Source organism: Callithrix jacchus, chromosome 16 (assembly GCF_049354715.1).
Source record: "Callithrix jacchus isolate 240 chromosome 16, calJac240_pri, whole genome shotgun sequence".
NCBI classification, from domain to species: domain Eukaryota; kingdom Metazoa; phylum Chordata; class Mammalia; order Primates; family Cebidae; genus Callithrix; species Callithrix jacchus.
In genome coordinates, this window is record NC_133517.1 from 416,488 (window position 1) to 434,829 (window position 18,342).

At 38.3% G+C, this 18,342-nt stretch overlaps 1 pseudogene; it reads left to right on the forward strand.

Annotated features, from left to right (window-relative positions):
- The first annotated feature begins 12,950 nt into the window (after window positions 1–12,950).
- On the forward strand, window positions 12,951–14,665 carry LOC100398345 (testis-specific chromodomain protein Y 1-like; annotated as a pseudogene).
- The last annotated feature ends 3,677 nt before the right edge of the window (window positions 14,666–18,342 follow it).

Below are 18,342 nucleotides of genomic sequence, written 5' to 3' on the forward strand. Positions count from 1 at the left end.
ATACATCTGTTTGAATAGTGAGAAGTGGGCAAAGAAATACTGATGAAGAAAAAGACCAGCCTTTTATCAAGAGGATGTATTTCACTCTAAGGCTGAAAGAAATTGCCAGCAGATACAGAGGCATTATAGAAAGAAAGCCCTTTGGACAGAATCCAGATGGCTGTGCTGCTGTTACATTTCCAAATGTCATGGGTGAAGCCTCTGCCAGAGAAACGCTGTTTGATGGGTGAAAGCCGACAGCACGGGAGGCATGTGCCAAAGGCTTGGTCTCTCAGGTGTTTTTGATTTCAGCTTCCACCCAGAAGCTCAGGATTCAAATTTAGAAGCTTGCCTCATGTAATCCAGTTATGCTGGAGGAATGTATGGCCCTTGTATACTGTAATATTAAATGTAATTGGAATAGGCCAGTGAGAGAGTATGTGAAGTACTAAAGAAAATTTGGAGCTCAGCACAAATCTTTGAATGCATTTCAGAGTATATGCAAAAGAAATTTGATTAGTTTTAATTGTCAGTATATCTGATCAGGACACAATACCTGAGCTGTTTGGAAAACATCATTAACTGCAAGATGCCCTGATCCATCTCTATAGACCCCCAAAATTTCAGTCATAACTAAGGCTTTGAAGGAGAACTGAAAATGTTTAAGCTATTTATTTAATATAATCCAGGCATTTTAAGCAGTATAGATTTAAAATAAATAATAAAATGGCAACTCTTGTCAAATGTCATAATTTTATGTACATTTAAGCCCCAACATAAAAGCAGACTGTTGAACATTAGCCTGTCCTTTCAAGCCCGGAACTTTATTACTGCTACTGGATAAAAGACCAAAAATCTATTTTATTAGAATTGAGTGACAGAAAAATTTGTAATAATGTTTGTTTTTTGTATTTTTATCTCCTAGAATGCAGAGTGTAATGGGGTATGAGGCAGCCTCTGCTTGTCTTCTCCAAACAGAGACATAGAAACATCTGAGAAAATGATTTTTACTTGATAGTGGCAAAATACCTCAGAGACATAATATTCTAAATAAAAATACTTGCATTTTAGAATAAAAATTTTCAACACGAAATTTACTGATGCTCTTTCACCCAAACTGAACTTATGTTTGACTTTATGCTGAAATGACAATTGATTTTCTTTTTCTTCATAAAACTGTAATGCTTGGTGTCTACTTTCATATGCACAAAATTTTCTAGAGCACACTCCATGTTTAGTTATCCAGAAGCTGTCTGAATCTTGTTCTCGGATACTTTATGGAGGCTCCATCACATTGGCATAATTGAATAATCCACTGGTCACTGGTGATCAATGTGACTTTTGTCATAGGATCTTTAGGGTGTTGATTCACCAGACAAAAATCTCTGTGGATGTTGGCACCATTGCTCAAGATTCTCGTGGCTGTTAGATTTCTTTTACTCATTCAATTTGGCAGGTTGCCCACAGCTCAAACTGCAGGCTCAGATACTATTTCTGCTGTTGGTGAGCCAGGCACAGTGTAGCGAGAGCGGCATGAGTGTGAGGGAGTGTTGAGTCAAGGCACTGCATACAGCAGAGCCCATATGCTGATAAGCTGACTAGGTCCAGATGACAGCAAAGGCGTCAGTTTTCTGCAAGTGTGTGACTGAATGAGGCATAGCGCTGGCTGTTTCCCCTGCAGGTACTGGGGAATCCAGATGTGCTGACATCCAGAAGCCTAGAAATGTCAGACACTGCAGAGCATCCAAAATGATGTTGCAGCCCTGGCTTGGGAAAGGTTTAGGTCTGGGCTTTTTGAAGGGCTGAAGCCCTGCTTTGTTTTATTTTATTTTTATTCTTAGGAAGCAAAAACATGGCAGGTTTGTGTGTTTTAGGCCTATTTGTTTGACTAATTTTTCAGTTTTGCCATTTAGTTGTGAGTCCTTATGCCATGTTCAGTAAGAATGAGGTACGTGGACAACAGAAAAGTATCTCAGGAGACCCAAAGTGGTAGTTCCTTTTCAGAAGAAGGATATATTTGCGTCTATGCAACACTCAGTAAAGACGAGACACGGAGTAAAAAACTCCAATCTTGAAGGTAGGTTGAGCTGACATGTCTGCAGCCCTCAGTTAAGAGGAGATGCATAGTGCATACCTTCTATATGCAGAAAGATTGTTGAGATGCGTATTACAGCCCTTCGTGGAGAGGAGATCTATCTACCCACAGACTTGTAATCCCAATAAATGTACAACTCTCAGGGGAGAGGAGACCCACAGTTAATAGCTCCACTTTGCAGGCAGGTTATTCCAAGATCTGCCTGAGTCTGGAGTTCCTATGGGCTTCATGTTGTAGAGCGTATGTGCCTCATGTTCCATGGATGGCTATGAGTGGGAACAGAAGGAGGTATAAATTCTTTCTATAATCTCAGAACATGCAGCCTGTTGCATAGATTTTAGACAATCCATTGCTTACACATTGCTCTAGGAATGGTTCACTGAGGGTCTCCTTCTTTCTGCCTAGGTGCCTGTCTGTCTCCTGCTACACTTCATCATGCCAATACTGTTTACAAAGAGAAACCTCCAGGCCAATGCCAAGCTGCCTTTAGTCCTACCCAACTCCCCGTGCCTCCCATGCTCACTGGTGCCAAAGAACTAGAGAAAACTGAGGTTGCTGAGGGCTGTTCTTCCAACATAACCACAATTGTCAGCACACCAGGTGAGGCCATGACAGTATCTGGGCTCAGCCGTAAATTTGCTTCAATGTCAGAGGGGGCACTGGGAGCTGGGAGAGGCCAGGCAATGAGAGAAGGCACTTCAGAAACTTTCTGGGATTGATTGTCCCAGTTTCTGGAAAACACTGGGACATCTGAGTCTGCAGCTGTGGCTGGGCAGCCACAACTGTGCCTGAATAGGTGAGGCACAGCCCTGGGTTTCTCGCCCTCTCTGCACCTGGCATTTTGACAGCAGCCCCTTTAAATGGGTTACTGCTAACATTGCTTACAGCACTTCTCCCATTGCAGAATAATTTCGGGTGAACCTAAAAATCTCTACTCTCTGATTATGGCTTTGTCTTTATATTGACAAACCCCATCCTGAAGCAGTCCGTCAACATTAGCGTATAAAATACCAGCACTTAAGAGATTCCAAAGATTTTAGGAGTTCTATATCAGAAAACAAAGAGCCAACAACTTATAAATCATTGTTTCAGCTTCTGCTTTTTCCAACCCAATGTCTTCAGACCAAGCTTTTACTTCGGCCTCTCAATTGTTCTAGTTCAGGTCCTAAACCAAACTGAGTTGTGCTTTCTTCAAGAGAGCTCACAGAGAACTCAAATCTCATCTCTCTTTCCAGTTCGTAAAAATACCAGACTCAGCCCTATAGCTGGAAAATCTCGAGCCCCCACTTTACTGTGGAGAGCTTATTTATTTTGCTTATTAAACTTCTGTTGTTAGCTGAACTTTGTGTTCAGGAAGCTTAATTATCTTGGCCCTGGGGCATTACATCAGCCCGTGATTGGTCCCAGGCCAAGCTCTCATGCCAAGATTCCACTTCAGGTGCTGTTTGGTCCAGGGCCCAGGTCAAGGGCCAACCAACATAAGTCACATCTATTCTTTCAGCTTCTGATGAATTGCACATTTATTTTTTATTTTTTTCATCTTTAGAAACCCTGAAGCCCAGTCTCATAGTAGGCAAACCACTCAACCCCAAATGCATCATCAAGAGCTTTTTACGCTCACTTTTTAAAGTTTTGCTTCCACAGCTCTTGCTGTTTGCATCCATGCTCTATTTTTTCTGACCAAGGGACAAAGAGTTCTGTGTGATACCTAACAATGATCGATTGCTACGTCATCATACATTAATGAGTCTGAAATGATTAAGGTCTGTGAGTTGGACTCTGGGATGCTTTCACCGGCTGTATTATCTGGGAAACTGGCCACACACTGTGATGCACATATTTTGGGAATGTCCAAAACGTAGAAGTCGCCAACACAGTCTGGAATTCATTTTGCTGCCTTAGCTGTCCTTTGGAATATTCTGTGGCTGTTTGTTACCTCTAGGACTTCATCATTTATAATTGTTCCCTTTCTAGAGTCTTTTCCAGCCACAGTGAACTGGGTATATTTTAAATATTGTAAGCAGGCTTCCACCAGGGATCACCATATGTGTTGCTCTTGCTGGATGCTTCCATGATTATTCCCTGATTATTTTATTTAGACATGTACTTAAAAGTCACTATGTAAGAAAATAATTGTACATTTGTTTTACATAAAATCTAAATTTATTTGATAATAGAAAATTTTGCTTTATATGTTTTTTATGAAATTGATTATTTTGGTTAATAAAACGTAAAGAAAAATCTTTATAACATTACCACTAAAACCAAAATCTAACATGTAGGATTCCCAAGTAAAAGAATAACATTCGATTCAAATATCATTAAGAACATTTTTAAGAGACAAAAAGCATAAATCTCATACGTAAAAATTAACTCTGAAATTATAAAAAAATTACTTCTTCATATATTAAAAGAAAAGCAAAACTGCAGATCAGGTAACTTCAAACCATGAAAATAAGAGTCTTACTGCTCTGAAATGTTTTATTCCTCTCAGTCTATAGTATTGTCTCAGGTTACATATGTGCATATGGAATATTCATTGATAGTTAACCTTGCCAGGGCTGTAACTGCAATAGCATTTTTATTTTAGAAAATGGTTACTCACAATTTTTCTTAGCTTTCCTTTATCTACTCATTTTTGCATAAGTATCGTTTTGCCTGTTACAGATGTCAGGTTTCATAACATTTTTTCTGATATCCTACAGCCACCTGTCTTCTGTGGTTTTGTTGAACAGTCACCTGTTAATTTGAATGATGACATTCTTATACATAAAAAGTTGCTTGTACCTTTTCTCTTTTACAGTATTGTTTGCTTTGGCTCCTGATTGACGATAATGTTTTTTGATGTTTCTGTTACAGACTCTATTCTGGTTGAACATTTTTGTCCTTCAACTTGTAGATTCAAAATAAACTTGGAAAAATTTTTGGCCATTTTACCTTTCAGATATTATTTTCTTACCTCTTCTGTATTTATGAGATGCCCATATTGCATATATTGTTGTACCTCATGGTGTTCTATTTATTTTTTAGGTGTTTTTTCACATCATTTGCTTTTCAATTCTCAGATTTTGTTATTTCAGTTTTCATGTATTCAGATTGTCTGAATGTTTAGCTGCTCAAATCTGATGTTGAACTCATATATTGCAGATTTTATTTCAGTCACTGTGGTATTTATCTGAAATTTTAATATTTTCTTTTATAATATTTGTCACTGATGCTCTCATGTTGTTCTCCATTCTTTGTCATTTTTCTTTAAGCATAATTAAAACTGATCTTTTAAATTCTTTGTCTGTAAAACTCAAGACAGATTCAGTTTCTGTATTTACATTGGTCATAGGCTTCTTTTAATTTTTGTGTTTTTTGATTTTCAGAAAACTATAGTTAAAATGTCATAAGGTGCTAACTTTGAATTATAGGTTTGCTTCACTTCTCCAAGGAGTTTCTTACTTATTAAATACTTACTTAGCATTTGATTAGCATTTTCAATAAGAACAATGTAAAAACTATCACTTTTAAGAACTGGATCTGTATTAGCACTCTCTTTCAACGTTAAGGGGGCTTGTTTATAATGCCGCCCTACCCTTCAGTTTCTTGTCACATTGAAGCTATGGAATTAATGCATATTGTCTTGTTTTTCAGTATGTTTTGTAACAAATATGTGCATTCTGAAATATATCAAACTGCTTTTAAATATTCTGATCTTTGCAATTATAGATCTCTTCAATTTTTGCCCCTGTTTGTGGTCTATATATTGTTTAAAGTAACTCTTATTTTTGTTCTCAGCAACTTAAATGTTGTGACAATTTCTGGCATTTCCAACTGAGGGTTAGTTTGGAGTTAGGTAAAACAGAAATGTGTTTCACCAATTTTTCACATATCTCTTTAAAAGACAAGAAAAAACACACGACGTTAGGATATGAGGGCTTCTTGACACTTTTTGGAAACAAGAATCAAGTCCTCACATTAAAAATGATAGATCTCAATTTTAAAGGCTTTGCCTGTCCCTAGAAGGTGGTATGGTAAACTACATATACACAAACAAGCTTACTATAACGGAATTGTCTCCCTTTATTAAGTATCTACTTAGTTGACATCAACTCTTGATCTTTAGTACCCAGATTGATTTGATTGATTTGACTTCTTTTGGAATTGTTCAAAGCTGTCTACCCTGTAGTTTTGTTTTCATTTTTATCTATGAAGCACCGGTTCTTTACTTTTCAAATTTTAATTTGTGTATAAGACTTACAGTTCTGTCCACTTAACATGTTGTTTCAAATACTTAAATTGAAAACACTTTCCATTTGGAACACCACATGAGAGCTTTTGGTTTCAGCAGTTATGTTACAAAGTTTTTTGGTTGGCTTTTTATTAACTGAGATTACAAATTTTATATAAAATAATTGAGGCAAAGTTTATTATAAAATAGATTTTAGTTTCATGTAAAACAAATATTCAATAATTTGCTTAAAGGGTGACTTCCAGCTAAATATCTAGATAAAATAATGATATTTGAATAATAAATATCTAAATAAAATAAGGTTTTAAAAAAGAATGTCCAGATAAATTAAAGGTAAAAGAAATTGTGGTTAACTCATCTCTTAAAAAATGCTATTCCTATTACAATGAGTGTAAATAATTAATAAACACTCAGTGTGCACAGATATAATCTGAGAGAGTAATATAAATGTGAAGGATGGAAAACTAGAAGAGCAGCTTACTTTATATTGTTCACTTTAACTTTAGATAACTCAAACAATTTCGTATTATTCAAAGTAGACTTTTTTAAGTTTATACCAATAATTGAAGTCCTAAAGATAAGTCCATATAATATTTAAAATACAAAATATTGAAAAAGATATTTTTTATACTTGAAGGTCTGGTGTACATTCAGAGACCGTCCAGGTTTGTTACATGGAAATATACATGGTATGGGGATTGTTTGCCGCATCCCTCACCCTATCATCTGCATTAGGTAATATTCCTCTTGCTAGCCATTCCCAATCCCCCCACTCCCTTCTATTTATTTCCTAACCCCTTAAACGTGCAGGCCCCAGTGTGCGATGTCCCCCTCTGAGTGTCGATATGTTCTCAGTATTGAACACCCACTAATGAGTGAGCATACGCAGTATTGTGTCTGTTTGCTGAAAATCATGGTTGCCGGTTTTTTTTTTTTTTTTTTTGAGGGAAAAAGAGAAGAAGAAGGGGAAAAAAAGAAAAAGAGGGAAAAAGGAATATTACTTCATTCCTAAAATGGGTTTCAATAATGGCCGATCAATATTTTGAGTGTTTAAAGTGGTTAATGCATATTTTATGTGTTTAAAATGGAGACCTCTATTGTGTTTATTTGTTCTGGCTCTGAGTTCAAGTCCTGGATATCATTATCAATTTGTTGTCTTGTTGAGTCTAAATCTCATTATGTGTCTTATGTATCTGGGTGTTAAGATCTCTTATTGTTGCATTAATCCTTTTACCCTTGCATCCTTGTAGCTTTGAAATCTATTTTATTAAGTGTGAGAATTGCAACTCCTGCTTTTTATTTATTTATTTTTGCTCTCCATTTGGTTGGTGAGTTTTTTTCCATCCCCTTGTTTTGAGTCTTTGTATATCTTTAGATATATCGTTAGATTTTTGTGGATAATGTATATTTTGTGTGTTTAAAATGGAGAGCTCTATTGAGTTTATTTATTGAGTTTATCTATTGAGACGCCGGCAAAACCGCTGCGACGGCCACAAGAGTCACGCTGGCGACCCGTGGGGCTCCTCCACTGGGAATCGGCTGATCGGTGAGTGACGAAAATTCGTCCAAAAAGTGTGGCGTCGTCTCGTTCTCTGGGCTTTCACTGGGAGCTACAATCCTGAGCTGTTAGTGGTCGGCCATCTTGGATCGATCTCCCCGGTTGCCGGTTTTATCCATATCCCTGCAAAAAACAGGAACTTATTCTTTTTGATGTTTGCATAGTATTCCATGGAGTATATGTGTAACATTGTCTTTATCTAGTCTATCACTGATGGGCATTTGGGTTGGTTCCAAGTTTCTGCTCTTGTAAACACAGCTACAGTGAACATATGTGTGCATGTGTCTTTATAATAAAATGATTTATAAACCTTTGGGTATATACCCAGTAATGATATGGTTAGATCAGATTGTATTTCTATAATTGGATCCTTGACGAATTGCCACACTGTCTTCTCCAGTGGTGAAACTAATTTACACTCCCACAGACAGTGTAAAGGTGTTCCTATGTCTCCATATCTTCTCCAGCATCTCTTGTCTCTTGATTTTTTAAATTATCGACATTCTAACAGAGGTGATGTGGTATCTCAATATGGTTTTGATTTGCATTTCTCCACTCACCAGTAATGATGAGTTTTTTTTTACATGTTTCTTGACTGCATAAATGTTTTCCTTTGAAAAGTGTCTGAATATATTTTTGGTCCACTTTTTTTATGCAGCTGACTGTTTTTATTTTGTAAATTTGCTTAAGTTCTCTGTAGATTCTGGATATATGTTTCTTGTAAAATGGGTAGATTGCAAACATATTTTCACATTTTCTTTGTTGCCAGTTCACACTATTGATGTTTTCTTTCGCTGTGCAGAAGCTCTTATGTTTAATTAGGTCTCATTTGTTTATTTGTTGCCATTGGTTTTTGTGTTTGAGCATAAATTCCTTGACCACGCTTATGCACTGCATGGTATTTCCTAGGTTTTCTTCTAGGGATTTTATGCTCTTAAACCTCATGCTTAATCTTTAATCTATCTAGAGTTATTTTTTGTAAAATTTGTAAAGAAGGGATCCTGTTTTAGCTTTCTAAGTACAGCTAACCAGTTTTTTTTCTTTTCTTTCATTTCATTTTATTGTATTTATTTATTTTGTTGAGATGGAGTTTCACTTCTGTTACTCAGGCTGTAGTGCAATGGCACGATCTTGGCTCACCGCTACCTCTGTCTCCTGGGTTCCAGCAATTCTCCTGCCTCAGCCTTCTGAGTAGCTGGGACTATAGGCACAGGCCACCATGTCCAGCGAACATTCTGTATTTTTAGTAGAGACGGGGTTTCACTGTGTTGTCCAGAATGGTCTCATTCTCTTGACCCCGTGATCCACCCGACTCAGCCTCCCAAAGTGCTGGGACCACAGGCATGAGCTACCACACCTGGCCTGACCAGTTTTTTCAACACCATGTATTAAATATGGAATTCTTTCCTCATTGCTTGTTTTTGTCTGGTTTCTCAAAGTTCAGATGGTTCTAGCTGTGAGGCATTCTTTCTGAGGTATCTGTCCTGCTGCAATTGTCTAATCTCTGTTTTCGTACCAGTACCATGTTGTGTTAAGTACATAACCAATTAATGAAAAAAAGAGAAAGGATCACATAAGATAATCATCATGGAAGACAAGATAGTAAATATTAGCATAATTATTTTATACTTGTAATAATGTTATCCTTTTAATTACTTTAAACATGCGCTCTTGCATAAAAAGGCACACACTGGAGCCGATGCCTGATTCCGCGCGCGGGGTGGGGGGGGGACCCCCGCAGGCCACCGTGCGAGTGAATCGAGGCGGAGGGCCCATCCGGACCCCCACCCCCCGCCATCGCCCTCGGCACAAACCGACCCGCCCCCTACAGCAGGCCACAACAGCTTCCCGACAAGTGGCAGCACGATCTTTTGACAGTGGCTTCGAGGGTGGTGCCCGCGTGGAGACGGGTGGGAAACTGCTGGTGTCCAGTCTGGATTTTGGAGTGTCAGAGGCCGATGCTCAGGAGCTCTTTGCTGACTTTGGAACACTGAACAAGGCAGCTGTGCACTATGACCGCTGTGGCCGCAGCTTAGGAACAGCAGGTGGACACTTTGAGCGGAAGGCAGACGCCCTGAAAGCCGTGAAGCAGTATAAGGGTGTCCCCCTGGATGGCCGCCCCATGAACATTCAGCTTGTCACATCACAGACCCATACACAGCGGAGACCTGCACCGAGCGTAAACAGAGGCGGCAGGACTAGAAACCGTGGCGCTGGAGGCTTTGCTGGTGGTGGAGGCGCCCGGAGAGGCACCCGTGGAGGCGCCCGGGGAAGAGGCAGAGGCGCCGGCAGGAATTCAAAGCAGCAGCTTTCGGCAGAGGAGCTGGACGCCTATAATTCGAGAATGGACACCGGTTAAACAGACCGGCAAATCCGCGTGGACAGGCCCCAGGCGTCTCCTCTTGCTCCCTGGTTGGGGAGCGGTGGCTGGGGCTGTGCGGCCAATAATGGATTTGTTTCTTTTCTGTTTTAAAATAGGATTTAAAAACTCATGTAAAGGCTTTTTTTGTTTTTGTTTTTATTTCTGAAACAGACCCGTTTTGTACCGAGTTATTTTTGGGATAAATCTTACTGGTTGCTGTTGTGGAGAAGGTGGCATTTCCACCTTTTCCATAATAAAATAGAAATGTGTGAGGAACTGGAAAAGAAAAAAAGGCACACACTGATGCAAATGCATTATTAAAAGAATGATTGATTTATATAATTTCTATGCTGATCTTATTTTAGGTGAAACTACTCAGGGGCCAAAAGTAAAATAATCCCAATTTCTGGGAAAGGCATGACGATGGTCTACAGAGTACTCTATGTGTGGCTCTTCAACTCAAAAGTAGATCTAGTGAAAAAAATAATATAGTGCAATTCTTTTGAAATTCCAATGTTCATCTGAAAGTTTACAGCTTCAAAAGAAAATTTCCATAGTAAAAAACAATTAAATGTTATCAATTTTATGGCACAGATCAACAATAGCTATTTATTTGTTATTAACCATCTCTGTGGCATGCTAATTGGAAAACCTTCTGAAGCAGCTGGCAAGAGTCAGGAAACACTCTGCCTTAAAACTCTCAAAATGACTTATGCACTGAATGGTGCTCCTCATAACAGAGCTCCTGACAGAGTCAGAATAGTCATTGTTTCATTCCCAAACCCTGTGTAGACTTTGCTTCCTCCTGTTCAAGCAACATTCAGAATAAAATTGAAAGAGCCAGGACACATTTTTTCTGTTTTCTTATTTTCTTTTTTAATTGAATTTAACTTTCTCGTTTTTTCCTCTTAAGAAATCAGATATTGGTAGAAAAAAATATTCAAAATAAATACATATACATGAAAGTATAAATAAATTGTGATGATGAGGCCATGTACCCCAGAACTGTGCAGGCTAAAAAAAGACCCAAAAATAAATTCGGTAGAACTAATTTTACATACAGAAAGAGCCTACATGATGACTAAACAAAACCCTTTTCAGCAATGTAGTAAAATAAATTCTGATTTTCAAGGTAACAGCATTTTAAAATTTAATTGCACTTGTTAACCATTAATGAAATCACAGAACATAAAGTGAAAAAGAAAACTACACCTCATTCCAGGAACAAAAAATAAAATCAACTGCAAGGTTCTCCTAGACAGCCCAAATGGCAGGTGTACTAAAAAATAATTTTTGAAATTAATGTTCCTAGGAATATAACAGAATAACCTTAAAAAGCACAAAAATTTCGTGAACAAAATATTAATAAAGTGTGTGAAATTATTTTAATGACTTAACAATCATAGAAAGAAAACAACTGAAATAAAACTTCGCTATAGAAAATTAAAAGAAGGCTTAAGGAGAGGGAAGACCAAAATATCATCAAACCTAAAGAACAATTAATTGAAATTATTATGTCAGGAAAAAAAAAGATAAGAGATGAAGATATGTGAACACCGCCTAGAAACCTGTGGGAAGCCATCAAGTGGTCATACTTACACATTTTGGAGGTTCCAAAGAAGAGACAGGAAATCAGAAAAAGTATTTGAAAATCAGTGGTCAAAAATGTCACAAATATGGGGAAATAAAAAAAATCCCAACGCTCAACAAACTTCCAATGTGATAAACTCAAAAACACACACATAAACTTACATGATGATTTAGCCATTTAAAACAAAAACAAAGATAACCTTGAAAGCAGCAATAGAAATGACTAGGTATGTACAAACAACTCTCAAATATAATCAATAATTTTTTTATCTGAAAACTCAGAGACCACAAAGCAGTAGACTAACACATTTCAAGTGATGTAAGAAAACTTTCAAACAGAAATCTTTTGTGCAAAAATTGTCCATTGAAAGTGAGGGAGAAATCATGATATTCCCATTTGAAATCTGGGGACTTTTGCTAGTAGATGGCCCTTTAAGAAATAGTTTAGGGCACTTTAGGGTAAAATCAACAGACACTGAATAACAGTATAAATAAATAAAAATTAAAATAAAGACAAATATATAAACAATTATAAAAGATAAAATAATTAACAATGTGTAGCTCCACAATCTGTTCTACACATAATTTGGAAAACTTATACATTTAATAAAAAGTTATCACTAAAACTTTGTATGTGTTTTTGACATACAATAATTACAGATATAATTTTGAGAACTGAATAAGTAAAATAACAAGGACCGACATATAATTTATGGGTTTTCATGCTGTTGCAGGTAAGCTAGTATGACTTTAAAAATGTTATAACTTTAGAACGTTCAATATAATTGCCATGGCAACGACAAAAGAGTAACAGGCATGTAGAAAGCTTTGTGCACTATATAAGCGTCAAAGCTGTGGATTTAGCTAATCTTACCTAAAGCTACCTAGCCAGCTATCTTGGCATTATAAGACCAAGTCCAAGGTGTCCCAGCAAAGATTAAGTGTGAAGAGGCTAAGGCTCTTTGCCTGTTCCTTTACACATCTTTTACTACATGAGTGTCCATGAAGTGGAAGAGGCTCATCCATACATAGAACCTGGTGAAGCACTGGAGGCGGAAAGAAGCGGCTATGGAGAGACAAAACTAAAAAATCTTGGCACAGCAAATGTCTCAATTCTGTCTTTCTCTTCATGGCTTCCTAGGAGTTTGAGGTTGAAGTTATTATTGACAAAAGACGACATAGAAATGGGAAAACAGAGTATTTGGTTCGGTGGAAAGGTTATGACAAACAGGATGACACTTGGAACCAGAGCAGACCCTTACATACTGTGAAAAATATATTTGTGATTTTAGCAGACAGACACAAAAGCAGAAAAAATCGATATGGATCAGAACAAGGACGACTTCTTCAAACAATTTCAGGAAACGAAATTCCAGAACTTCCAAATCCAGCTTCTCTAATAACTTTCCTAAAAGGCCATCGATTGGCAAACACCACAAATCCAAAAACAACCAGTTGTTTGCTGCCAGACAGAACATTAGAATAAACACTGCTGCACTTCTCACTGACCCCCAAAAAAATGGAGCAAATAAATTCAACTATCAAGACACTTGTACCCCAGAGCCCAGTTAACAGGCTGTCTCAGATGTCTGACTCAGTCACTGCTTCCATGGCCACAGAGTCAGATAACAAAGAAGGTATGGTGGTATTGATGGACCCTTCAACAGCCAGTGGAAAAACAAACAGGCATACATCTGCTCCAAGAGTGAAAGCTGGAAAAAGAGAGATTATTAATGATAGAAAAGACCAGCCTTGTATCAAGAGGATGTATTTCACCATAAGCTTAAAAGAAAGTGCCAACAGATACAGAGACATTGTTGTCAAGAAAGACGATGGATTCACCCACATATTGCTATCCACTGTATCAATAGAGAAAAATGCACTAAACACGGAAGTTATTAAAGAAATCATGGATGCTCTGGAAAGGGCCGCTGTGGATGACAGCAAGCTTGTGTTGTTCGGTGCAGCTGGCAGTGTCTTTTGCTCTGGTCTTGATTTTGGGTACATTGTGAAGAATTTAAGGAATGACAGAAACAGAATGAGCATTGAAATGGTGGACACCATTAAGAGCTTTGTGAATGTTTTCATTCATTTTAAAAAAACTTATTGTCGTATCTGTCAATGGCCCAGCCATTGGACCAGGTGCATCCATACTACCTCTTTGTGACTTGGTTTGGGCTAATGAAAAGGCTTGGATTCAAACCCCATATATGACCTTTGGGCAGAGTCCAGATGGCTGTGCTACTGTTACATTTCCAAGAATCCTGGGTGAAGCATCGGCCAATGAAATGTTGATTGGTGGGCGAAAGCTGACAGCACGGGAGGCATCTGCCAAAGGCCTGGTCTCTCAGGTGTTCTTGACTTCAACTTTCACCTGAGAGGTGATGATTCAAATTAAGAGGCTTGCCTCCTGTAATCCTGTTATACTGGAAAAGTGTAAGGCCCTTGTGTGCTGTAATATTAAGATGAAGTTGGAACAGGCCAATGAGAGAGAGTGTGAAATGCTGAAGAAAATCTGGAGCAGAGCAGAAGGGATGGAATCCATGTTAAAATATGTTCAAACAATAATTGATGAGTTTTAATAACGAGTCTGTCTGCTTAGGACACAAGAACAGAGCTTAGCAGAATATATAATTACCTGAAGGTGCCCTAATTCATCTTCATAGCCCAACATAATTTCAATAATAGCTGAGGTTGGAGGGAGAATTGGAAACATCTAAGCTCTTTATTTAATATTATCAAGAAATTGTTAAACACTGTAAATTTAAAATAAACAATAAAACAACTTATTTGCTCAAATATCATTATTTTATGCACAAAAGAGCCAAAATTGAGAAGCAGACCGATGAGCACTAAATTTTTCTTTCAAGCTCTAATTGTTATATATGACTACTATAAATAAGGTGAGAATGGTGCTCTCTTATATTTAAGTAACAGAAAAATTGGTGATAATGTTGTTTTTCTTATTTTTATATCCTAGAATGCAGAGTCAATTGAGGTGTCAGTCTCTGCTCCCCTCACCCAAATAATATCTGAGATACTGCCTTTGACTTTATAGTGGCACAAATGCCTCAGAGACACAAAATTCTAAATTAAAAAGACTTAGGTATGTTTCAGAATAACAATTTTCTACATATATTTCACTCATGATAATTCTTCCAAACTGAACATATGGTTAGAATTTATGCTGAGATAATAATTAAGTTTTATACCTGTCTAGTTATTACTCAGTTAACATAAATAAAGCTTTATTTTTCTAAAGTAAAGTTTCTTGCACATTATTAGTGAATCATGGATTTATTTAGGTAGAAATATCCAAGTTTTATGATGCGTAGCTTTTTTTTTCTTCCCCAGAGCAAATCCACGTTTATTAAGAAAGTAAAGTGGTGAAGAAGGGAAAGCTGTTTCATAGACAGAGTAGGACATTACTGAAAGTAAGAGGAAGAATGCATCCACCCTAGGTACGGTGGTTGTATATATGGGGAGATGTGCTCTGCTACAAGGGTTTGTGATAAAGGATTAACTTTCTTAATTATTTTTCAGGAATCAACATTATCTTCTTCTTCTGTGGAAGTATCTTTATTTGTTTCAAAGGCAATTTTATTCATTTCTGTCTAATGCTATATAAGGTAAGTGGGAGAAACTCATTAACTCGAAGCATATCATTTTCATCTACTGCAAATAAGCTGATCATACAGTGCTCTTTGCACACAGCTCTGAAGTTGGGCTCTGACTTTAGGGTGTTTAGCAGTGTTCTCCCACAGTCACCCAGAGAGAACTTACAGAAGGGGTCATAGCTCAGACACTATAAAAGGAAAATTGTCCTGTGAGAAGTAAATGATACCAACCTTTTGTCAACTCCCTTCTTTTACATAGTTTAACCCACATATTTTACAGTTTTACTTTTGTGCACAGCTGTATAACTCCCTGTCTTTGTAGAGATAAGAATAATTGACCTCAGAGAGTCACCCTGTGTTAGGCTTGATAAATATTCAGGGGAAATTGATTCTTCTTTCTAATTGCATTTTAGCTTTTGGGGTACATGTGAAGAACATGCAAGATTGTTGCAAAGGTACACCCATGGCAGTGTGATTTGCTACATTCCTTCTCATCACCTATATCTGGCATTTCTCCCCATGCTATCTCTCCCCAACTCCCCAACCCCTGCTGTCCCTCCTCTTCCCCCAGACAGACCACAGTGTGTGATGCTCCTTTCCCTGTGTCCATGTTTCCTCATTGTTTAACACCTGCCTATGAGTGAGAACATGCAGCGTTTGATTTTTTGTTCTTGTGTCAGTTTGCTGAGAATGATGGTTTTCAGGTTCATCCATGTGCAATGCAGGACACAAAGTAGTTTTAATTGAATTTAGAGTATGTTTCACTTAATAGCTTAAAATTCTGGACACTTTTTATTTTGAGACAGAGTCTCACATTGTCATCTGGGCTGGTGTGCAGTGGCAATCTTGGCTCACTGCAACTTCTGCCCCCCAGGTTCAGCAATTCTTCTTCCTCAGCCACCTGAGTATCTGGGATAAAAGGGCCTGCCACAACTCCCAGCTAATTTTTTGTATTTTTAGTAGAGACAGAATTGCATTATGTTAGCCAGGCTTGTCTTGAACTCCTGACCTTGTGATTTGCTTGCCTTGGCCTCCAAAGTGCTGGGATTATGGGCATGAGCTACCACACCTGGACTGGACACATTTGTCAAGGCAGAAACTCCTTTCCAAACAAAGAAAAGACACCCACACTGTACCTGAAATTTAAAATTATTGGTTTTTGCTATTATCTGCACATAATTTCCTAGAACATGCTACATGTTAAGCTATCCAGAAACTCCCTAAATCCTGTCCTAATGGGTTTTTATGGAGGCTCCATTACATAGGCATGAGTAAATAATATACTGGCCACTGATAATGTGACCTTTGTCACAGTGTATCTACAGTGTTGATTCACAAGCCAAAAATCTCTCTGGATAATGTCTCCTTTGCCTAAGTGTCTGTTGAACCTGCTGGCCTAATTTTGCCCACCCATCTTCTAGCCTGCACTAAGCTGAAACTTAGTACTCAAATTCCATTTCTGCTATGAATAAGCCAGGCACAGAATAGAAAGAGGTGCATGAGTGACTGACTTTTGAGTCCAGCCACTGCACATAACTAGGCACATTGGCTCTGATGAAGTGATCAGGCCCATGTGCCAGCACAGGTGACAACATGCTGCAAGTCTTTGGCTGAATGAGGCATACAACAAGCTATTTTCTCTGCTGGCACTGAAGAATGCAGTAGCATCTAGAAACTTACAAATGTGAGAAACTGCACAGCCACAAAGATGGTGTTACATCCCTGGCTTGGAAAAGATGTAAGTCAGGTCTCTTTTAAGAACCAAAGCTCTTCTGTCTTTATCTTTTTCATCTGGTAAGCAGCAATGTGACAAGTTGGGGGTTGTGTGTTTCAGTTTTGTTTGTGTTACTAATCTTTCAGAGTTGCCATTCAGTGAGTCCTGTCTCTTGTTCCGTTTACAGAAAAAATGAGTTATGTGAAAAACTGGAGGATAATAAAAAGTAAATAGGTGCCTCATTGAGTGAAAGCACAGTTGCAGGACTCCCAAAGTTGATAGGTCCTTTTCACAAGCAGAACACACTTGCCTCTGTGCCACATTCGGTGAAGTGGAGACCCAGAATGAAGAGCTCCAATCTGCAGACAGGTTGTGCTGACATCTCTGCAGTTCTGAATAAAAAGGAGATGTGGAGTGGGTAGCTTCTGTCTGCAGTAAGATTGCTAATATGATTCTGCAGACCTTACTGGAGAGGAGAGCTATCTAACTACAGGCATGTAACCCTGATAAGTGTACAGCTCTTACTGAAGAGGAGACCACAATTGGTAGCTTCACTTTGCAAGCATATATAATCCCATAATTGGCCAGAGACTGGAGCCCAGATGGGCTTCAAATGGCAGAAAGAATATGAAGAGTATGCTGATTGGTCCATGAGTGGTCATGATTGGGCCTAGAAAGAGACAGAAGCTTTTGCCATTGTCTTCAGAACACGCAGCCTGGCACCCAAGTTTAGGCAGCCTATGGCTTGAAAGTGGGGCTTCACAAAGGAACACTAATTTCTGCCTAGGTACCTGTCTGCCTCTTGCTACAGTTCACAATGTGAAGACTTTTTTTTTCCTTTTTTTTTTGAGAAAGAGTCTTCTTCTGTTTTCAGGTGCCAGGCTGGAATGCAGTGGCACAATCTCGGCTCTGCAAAGAAAAATCTTCAGGCCCATACCAAGTTTCCCTCTGTCACTATCTAACTCCATCAGACTCCTGTGCTCATTAATGTCCAAGGACTAGAGAAAAATGAGATGGCAGAAGGCCACTGTGTCAGAACCACCTCAAGAGTAAGCACACATGGCCAGGTCATGACAGCTGGACTCAGGCAAAAACTTGTTTCAATTTCAAAGAGGGGCAAGGGGACCTGAGGGGATTTGGACCATGGAAGCAGGGACTTCAGAGCTTTTTTTGGAAGGATAGTTTTCCAG